General features: G+C 35.6%; 1 long non-coding RNA gene across 2 annotated transcripts in view; it reads right to left on the reverse strand.

Moving 5' to 3' along the window:
* The window catches only part of LOC116098199, a 53,982-nt gene that overhangs the window by 18,800 nt on the left and 25,458 nt on the right, over window positions 1-9,724 (reverse strand). Inside the window, exon 4 of one of the 2 annotated variants that reach the window (XR_004121739.1) lies at window positions 6,177-6,283. The exons of the other annotated variant lie outside the window; for it this stretch is intronic. This is a non-coding gene — a long non-coding RNA (uncharacterized LOC116098199). Of the gene's footprint in view, window positions 1-6,176; window positions 6,284-9,724 lie in introns of those variants that run through there. 2 annotated transcript variants of the gene reach the window in all.

The following is a 9,724-nucleotide window of genomic DNA, read 5'->3' on the forward strand; positions in this document are numbered from 1 at the left end:
GTGTATGTGTGTGTGTGTGTGTGTGTATGTGTGTGTGTGTGTGTGTGTGCATGCACATGCACATGTATTTATATATTGGTATGTTTGCAGTTAAGAACCTCAAGCTTCTATCTTCTCTGAACCAGACCTTGTCATTGACATGGAGCTCACTATCACTACATTTGCTGTTGGAAGGATTAGTATGTTGTAAGTTATCATGAATACAAAGCTAATTGTTTACAATTGTTTCCTAATAGCAAATATTACTTAAAGCTACACTGTTTAAAAATAGATGTCATCCAGTGGGGCAGTGGTGGCCCATGCCTTTAATCCCAGCACTTGGGAGGCAGAGGCAGGTGGATTTCTGAGTTCGAGGCCAGCCTGGTCTACAGAGTGAGGTCCAGGACAGCCAGGGTTATACAGAGAAACCCTGTCTCGAAAAAAAAAAAAATAGATGTCATCCATGCATGAATACTTGCAAGAGAATATACATACCTTGTGATTATAATTACCAGTCAATGGGATGTTGCTCATCAGGAATATAATGTAAACTGAATTGAAAAGGAAACAACTTGAAGCAAACAACCATGAAGACATTTTGGTTGAGTTCTGTAGTCTTAAGCATTGAGTGTATGTGCAGGCTGTACCGTCCTCAAGCTGAGCAGCCTGTGTTAGTATTGATTTTCTTTCCTTTTTCTTTTTTGGTAAAGATGAGAAAATCAGAGCCCCCTGTTTTTGCAGATTCATTAGTGACTATAATGGTTAGTTTGGACATTATGTTAAAACTTACTTTATAAGGTACTTTTTTATTATTCTATTCTTTTTTATATTTACTTATTCATTTTATGTATATGAGTACACCATTGCTCTCTTCAGACACACAAGAAGAGGGTATCAGATCCCATTACAGATGGTTATGAGCCACCATATGATTGCTGGGAATTGAACTCAGGACCTCTGGAAGAACAGTTGGTGCTCTTAACTGCTGAGCCATCTCTCCAGCTACCTGATTACTCAATTCTTACAAGTATTATGCACTGTAGAAAAAGTTTTTCTAAATCATGAGTACAGATCCACCTCATTTTTTTCTTTACTAAGTGTAATTGACAATGAATCAAAATAACTATAAACACATGAGAAAAGTTAAAGAACTAATGATTTTTAGCACAATGTTAATTCTAAAAATAATTCATAGCACTAAGTACCTTCATAAAGAAATTTGAGAGATCCTACAATAACAACTTAACAACACATCTCAAAGCCCTAGAACAAAAAGAAGCAAATCCACCAAAGAGAACAATAGAATTAATCAAGAAAACCAAAAGCTGGTTCTTTGAAAAAATTAACAAGATAGATAAACACCTAGCCAAACTAAGTAAAACACAAAGAGACAGTATCCAAATTACCAAAATCAGAAATGAAAGGGGTAACATAACAACAGAAACTGGAAAAAATTCAAAAAATCATCAGATCCTACTACAAAAGCCTATACTCAGCAAAACTGGAAAATCTAAGTAAAATGAATGATTTTTCGAGACAGATACAATGTACCAAATTTAAATCAACAACAGGTAAACAATCTAAACAGGCCCATATCCTCTAAGAAAATAAAAGTCATTACCTGACTAAGAGAAGTAGAGGCTCACAGCAATCCATTGGACTGAGCACAGGGTCCCCAGTGAAGGAGCTAGAGAAAGGACCCAAGGAGCTGAAGGGTTTGCAGCCCCTTAGCAGGAACAACAATATGACCTAACTAGTACCCTCAGAGCTTCCAGGGACTAAAACTAACAACCAAAGAGTACACATGGTGGGACTCATGGCTCCAGCAGCATGTGTATAGCAGAAGATGGCCAAGTCAGTCATCAATAGGAGGAGAGGATCTTGGCCCTGTGAAGGTTCTATGCCCCAGTGTAGGGGAATGCCAGGGTCAGTAAGCAGGAGTCGGGTGGGAGGGTGAACAGGGGGAGGGGGGAGTGAACAGAGGATTGTTTTAGTTTATATATATATATATATATATATATATATATATTTAAACCTTCCAGCCAATTAAAACCCAGGGCCAGATGACTTTAGGGCAGAATTCTACCAGACCTTCAAAGATGAGCTAATACCAACACTACTCAAATTATCCCATAAAGTAAAAATAGAAGGAGCACTATCTAATTCATTCTATGATGCCATATTACTCTGATACCTAAAGCGCACAGTGATACAAGAAAGAAAGAGAACAACAGACTAATTTCACTTATGAATATCAATGCAAAAACACTAATCAAAATTCTAGCAAACTGAATCCAAGAACACATCAAAATGATCATTCACCTCAATCAAGTAGGCTTCATTCCAGGGATGCAAGGTTGGTTCAATATACAAAAATCCATTAACATAATCCATTATATAAACAAATTCAAAGAAAAGAAATCACATGATCATCTCATGTTAGATGCTGAAAAAGCCTTTGACAAAATGTGACACCTCTTCATGTTAAAAGTATTGGAGAGATCAGGATGTCAAGGCCCATACCTAAACCTAACAAAAGCAATATACAGCAAACCAGCAGCAAATATTAAATTAAATGGAGAGATACTTGAAGCAATGTCACTAAGATTAAGGACAATACAAAGATGATCACACTCCCCATATCTATTCAATATAGTACTTAAAGTTCTAGCTAGAGCGATAAGAAAAAAAAAAGTAGACCAGAAGGATACAAATTGGCAAAAAGGAAGTCAAAATATCACTATTTGCAGATGATATGACAATATACATAATTGACCCCAAAAATTCTACCAGAGAACTCCTACAGCTGACAACTTCAACAAAATGGCCAGATATAAAATTAATTCAAACAAATCAGTAGCCTTCCATTATGCAAATGATAAACTGACTGAGAAAGAAAACAGAGAACACCCTTCACAAATATTCAAAAATAACATAAAATATCTTGGTGTAACTCTAACGAAACAAGTGTAAGAGCTGCAGGGCAAGAACTTCAAGTCTCTCAAGAAAGATATTGAAGAAGACCTCAGAAAATGGAGAGACCTCCCATGCTCATAGATTGATAGGATTAACATAGTAAAAATGGCCATTCTACCAAAAAATCTACAGATCCAACGAAATCACCATCAAAATTCCATCACAATTCTTCATATACATGGAAAGAGCAATTCTCAATTTCATATGAAAAACAAAATACCCAGTATAGTACAAACAATTCTTAACAATAAAAGAACTTGTGGGGAAATCACCATCCCTGACCTCAAGCTATACTACACAGCAATAGTGATAAAACAAACAAACAACGACACAGTATTGGTACAGAGACAGACAGATTGATCAATGGAATAGAATTGAAGACTCAGAAATAAAACGACACACTTATGGACACTTGATCTTTGACAAAGAGTCCTAAAGTTTACAATGGACAAAGGAAAGCATCTTCAATAAATGGGGCTGTTCTAATTGGTAGTCGGTGTGCAGAAAAATGAAAGTAGATCCATATGTGTTACCTTGCACAAAGCTTAAGTCCAAGTAGATTAAGGACCTCAACATAAAATGAGATACACTGAGTTTAGTAGAGGTGAACATGGGAAAGAGTCTTGACATTGTGGGCATTGGGAGGCAGGGATTTTCTAAACAGAATTCCAATGGCTCAGACTCTAATGTTAAGAATTGATAAATGTGACCTACAGATTGGGAAAAAAATATTTACTAACCCCACATTCAATAGAAGGCTAATATCTAAAATATATAAAGAATGCAAAAAGCTAACCTTCTAAAACCAAACAACCCAATCAAAAAACTGGGGTATAGAATGGAACAGAGAATTCACAACAGGAATCTTGAATGGCTAAGAAGCACTTAAAGATATGTTTAAAGTCTTCTGTGATCTGGGAAATACAAATCAAAATGATCCAAGTAACTGACTGAGACAGATGCAGATACATCCAACTAATGGACTAAAGTCAGGGACCTTGTGGTTGCTGTAGGGAAAGGCTGGAAAAAGTTGAAGAGGAGTGTGTGTGTGATTCCATAGGAAGACAATCAGTTTCAAAACAGTGGAGCCCCATGATTTCTCTGACACTAAGCCACCAACCAGGTAGGATACAACCAGGCAGGTAGCTGGTCTGAGGCCCTCAACGCATATACAGCAGAGGACTTCATGGTCTGGCCTCAATGAGAGAAGAGGCAACTAACTCTTGCGAAACTTGAGGCCCCAGGGTATGGGGAAGCCTGGCTGGTTGTAGCGTTGGACAGTGGGAAGTAGGAGATCTAGGGTGCGGACATCCTCTTGGAGTTGGGGAGAAGGAATAGGATGAGGAGCTGTCAGAGGGTAGATCAGGAAGGGGATAATTACTGGGCTGTACAAAGAAGATTAAAGACAAAAATAATAATTCTATACTGAAATGTTCTAAATACTTCTAAATAATTTCTTTTCCAGAAAATGGAGCTTTGTTTACCAATGAATTTATAAATGAATTTAGCTTGGTAGATAACAATATACACTCAATTGATTGGTCTTGGACTTTTTGAAAAAATTCTAACTAAAGTATATTACTAAGTTGTTTCACTAATTGGTTAATGTCAGACACTCCTACAAAAAGTGATTAAAATTATGCAGCTGATCTTTACAGTTCCCTAGATAAATTAAGTTATTTTAAAAATAACAGAATGTTTTCCATGAGACTAAATTGTCCAAGGTATCCTGTGGCTAATTTTTTCTCAAAGGAATTTTTTCTTGAAGGAATTAGTAAACTAATGGTGCTGGGAAGCAAGCAAGATCACTAAGAGTAAAAAGAGGGATTGGGGCTAGGCCCCTGAATTATACTCCTGTTTTGATTGTGTGAACAGATCTATTGAAGCTTCCTGTGTTACTTTCTCCTTACAGTGACAAAACACCTAACAATTAACCTCTAGAAAGTAAGGTGTGATGCTAGCTCAGTTTAAGGATACAGTCATTGACATTAGGAAGGCATGGTAGTAGGATTGTAAGGCAGTTTGTCACTTTGCCTCTACATTCAGGACATGGAGGCAGGTGGATGCTGGATCTTAGCTCACTTCTTTCATTTTTATTCCATTCAGGATTTAAGACCTTGGGATGATGTTACCTACAGCCAAGGGGAGAATTCTCAGTCAAAATTCTCTTATAGACCTAGGAAGTGAAAATTTCTGTTTTCTTTAGACACTCAGTTGTTTAAAGTAATGTTTTTCTGAAAACTGTCTTGAAAGGATGTTTTACTAAATCAGACAGGTAAGAAGATGTTTTGCTGAAACATGCATGTGACAAGGCATTTGATGTTTTGCTGGAGTGGATGCCTGAGAAGGCACGTGATGTTTGGAAAGAGTGTAAATGAAACCCCATAAACAGGGAAAGGTTGGACTTGCATTATGATGCCATGCAGCGATTTGCTGATCTTAACTGATCTTCGCAGGGCTGTGCTATGCTTTGCTGGTCTTACTTCTCTGGTTCTCGCTGTTCTTTGCTGTTCTTAGAGAGAAATGCACCAAAAAACTTCTCATGATATTCTTGCTGTTTCTAACCACTTCTAATGAATCATGCCAAAAACCAGTGAAGTGTTGCATGTCCAACTATGACCAGCAAAAACCAGAGAAGACCAGTAAAGCAAGAGTGACCTCTCACTGTTTTCTGAGGTTCCATTTGAACTCTTTCCAAGTATCACATACCCTCTCTGGCATCTGCTCCAGCAAAAACATCACATGCTTTCTCACAGGTCTGCTTCAGCAAAACATCCTCTCACAAGACAGCTTCCAGAAAAAAACATTACATGACACACAACTGAGTTTCCAAAGAAAGCAGAAATTTCCACTTCAGATATGTGCAAATTATTTATTCTGAGGAAATTCTAGAGTTCGTTACATTGTTAACTATCAGACCTATGAACAGAACTCATATTTTCTTTTTAAATACACATATAAAGGGAGCTTGTCTTTTGTTTGTATGTTTCCTTTAAAATGCTTTTCAATATTTCTTCAGAGTCACAGTGGTTTTGATTAGATACTAAAGTAGTAAACTGAATTTCAGAGAGAAGTAAGTCATATGAGCTTTTTCTTGTGTGTAGAAGTTTTGATAATTTTCTGCCATAGTTTTTTAGGTATGCAATAAATAGTAATGTATTTTAAAATGAAAATATGTTACATTTTAAGTACTTTGTAGCGACAAAATACTCACCAACTTTTGATCTCTCAACAGGATCTTTGTGGGTGGAAGATTTTGCCTTGACAGCTATGGCTTTGCCTAGATCAGAGTGGTGCTAGATGGATATTGGGGTCTCTGCAGCAGTTTCTTAAAGTGAAACAGCAGTGAAGTTACAAACACAGTGACGTTTCTTTTCACAGCAGATTTCGTCAAAGCATATTATGATTTTTGACATTTTCCTCCACTGTAATACTTCTCTCAATATCAAGCCAATCCCCTCAGTACCTGTTATTGCTTTACCATCAAGTTATCCTGGAATGTTCTCAATGCAACCTCCTTTCACTACTACTCATACTGTCATCCATGCGAATTAATTCCAATTCAGGGAAGCACTTGCTTTGCTCGTAAAGAAATAATGCATCTGTTAAAACTGGTCATGAGATTGCAAAAATCCAATCACATTTCAGATTCCTTTTCTAATTCTCCTTTCCTTGTTCTTCCGACTGTATATGTTGTTACATCCTTCAGTGATATGAACCTTCATTGATTTAGGAAGGTTGTGATGAACTTATTTCAAACTGCTGTGAATATATAAATTTTAAAAAAGATTTTACAACACACCTGAGAATCACTAGTATGCAAATCAGAGACAAGGAGGTTTGATGATTGTGTAGAGAAAATTGAACTCCTTGCTTAATTGTGGAATCTAACATGATAGGACTGCTTTGCGAACATGGCAAAAGTCCCTTAAAGACTTAATAGTGGAGCCTGTGAAGATAGGTCAGTTGGTAAACTGCTTGTTATGGAAGCATAATGAAGTGAGTTTGGATCACCGACATTCACATAATGTTTCATGGAGAGGTAGTGGGCATATAAACTCCTAGCAATGGGAAGGCAGAGACAGAAAGGCCCCTAGGATGCACAGGCCACACAGCCTAATCAAGTACATAAATGACACCAAAAAATATGGAAAAAAAAACAACAGAAGATATACTAAGTAAGCATTTATCTTCAGCTTCCATAAATGAATTTGCACACTTACTTCACAATTACACAGAAATGGTTGCGTATGGAAATTAAGGCACTTTGTACTATTCTATTCTAAAAATTAGGTTTCATTTTACAGTTGTATTTTCTTTTCACTTGTGTGTGTGTGTGTGTGTGTGTGTGTGTGCGTGTGTGTGTGTGCGTGTGCTTGACCACGTTTGCTATGACATGCATATGTAGGCCAGGATATCTTGCAAGAGTCTGTTCTCGTCTTTTACCATATGAGTTTCTGGGATTTACCTAGGTCTTCAAGTTTAATGGGAAGCTTCCTTACTCACTGAGCAATCTTGTAATCTCAAGATTAATTTTCTTTAAATTTTTGAAGGTAAAAATGATAATCCTTGTGTAAATATAAAAAGTGCTATTTTTCAAGATTTAAATGAAGCAAAAATTTGAATTAGCTTGTTTAAATGAAATCATTGGGCTCTATTGCTTTCAATAGTAAGCCTCACTGAGTTCAATGTTTTGCTCAAAGCTTTGGGAGATACTAAAAGATTTATATTTCCAACACATTAATATACAAATCCCCATATGTATAAACTACAAAATTAAAATCAAGATATTTCTGTGCTTTTTTAAAATGGGTATTGATCATTCTAATTCTCATGCTCTGGTGGTTCTTGTCTCTGAGAATGTATGGTTGTACTTATGGTTTAGTTACTTTTGGTCATAAAAGTGCTGGTTTCATAAAACCGATAATTACATTCTATATACATAATTAATATGGCTTCACAAAACACCAGATATTTTCTAAAAGAATATGAAATTTTATTCTCTATTGTCTTACACATCAAGCAATAAGAAAAAATATCTAAGTAAGAGAGTTTCTGGGTTGCCTAAGTTATTTAAGTAAAGGGATTGATTCATTTTAGGTTACAAAACCTTGCTAACTTTATATGTTCTAACAAATGATCCTAAATATCTAATTAAGCATTACACTTGAGTACATCCATGAGGTGCTTATGAATGGTTCTATTAACTGGACAAGTAAAAATAGTAAATCAAGTTCTGTAATTAGTAAATCAACTTTTCAGAGTCCATTGAGAATGGGCATCGTCATTGCAAAGAAAGTAAATCATAGAAAAAGGCAGCAAGATGACATTCTTTCTGTCTACTAGTATAAACTGGGGCTTAGATGGACCCCTGCACTCAGTAGGTTAGTCCTTCCTCTGGTATCCACGTCTTCATGAAGACTGTGGTAACATGCTGTCATAATATTTCAGATCTGATTGCTTTCTGACACATGTTGTATACTTTATAATGGTAAATTTTTCATGTGTTTTTTACCACATCTACAAACTCTGCAATTAAAAAAAAATCTTTCTTCAAAATCATGACAATTTTAATCTCCTACATGCATTGTGTATTTGTTACATATTTCTGACCATATCTATGCATATGTACTTGGAAATAGTTATTCATGTTTTTGTACTTAAATTGGGCTTGTCATTACTTGTCATTTTAATTTTCATTTCATTTATTACTATTAATCATATTATCGTGTGTGTGTGTGTGTGTGTGCATGTTGAAAATGCATGCATATCATGCTGCATTTGTAGATATCTGAAGATAGCCATAGTTTCTTGGGTTGGAACTTAAGTTTTGGGGCTGACAGGACATTTTCTTTAACCCGTTGAGCCACCCACCAGCTTCTGGCTACTTGTTTGTTGGTTTTCATATATTAATAGTGAGGCACATGTTTAATATTTGATAGATTAAAAAACATACTCTGAGTTGACATTTAAATGAAATGTATTTTCTATAAAGGAACAAACTTCAAGTAGAATTGAATTATTCATCATTATAGATGAGATTTTGACTCTAGGTTTTTATGTAGCCTCCAAATACATTTTAAGATGTAAGAAAATTACACATTACACCTATTACTGAGGATAAAAGTTTGAATGTCATATGCCACATAAGTCAATAATTTATATACATATGCACGTATGTGTTTATGTGTCTTTCTGTTTGTAGGTGTGCTTGACTTCACACATGCCTCTATGTGTAGGTGTTCATGAGAACAGATATCATATGCCCTCAGGCTGGACTAACAGGTTTTGGTCAAAGCTTCATATGGGTGTTTTAATGAAATATAAGACTTCTATGAGAACACCATGTGTGCTTAATTGATGAGAGATCTCTCAAGTCCTACTATTTTTACCTTTTCAATTAATTTTCAAAAATTTATAGAGTCAATTGTTTCACTCCATTGAAAATATACATTTTTGCATTTTTACATACAGGAATTTTGGAAATAATATCTGGTATAACAGCAGATTTTTAATGTGCAATGTATTTTTATTTATAAATAACTTCACTGTGTTAGATACATCTGTCCTCAGACCACTCTAAGTCTCTCAAGAAAGAAATTGAAAAAGATCTCAGAAAAAGGAAAGATCTCCCATGCTAATAGATTGGCAGAATTAACATAGTAAAAATGGCCATCCTACTAAAATCAATCTTGAAACATATTCTATTTTTTTAATTAGATGTTTTATTTATTTACAATATCTCCTTTCCCAGGTTCCCCTCAAAAAA

The sequence above is a fragment of the Mastomys coucha genome, unplaced genomic scaffold (genome assembly GCF_008632895.1).
Source record: "Mastomys coucha isolate ucsf_1 unplaced genomic scaffold, UCSF_Mcou_1 pScaffold20, whole genome shotgun sequence".
In the NCBI taxonomy this organism is placed as follows: domain Eukaryota; kingdom Metazoa; phylum Chordata; class Mammalia; order Rodentia; family Muridae; genus Mastomys; species Mastomys coucha.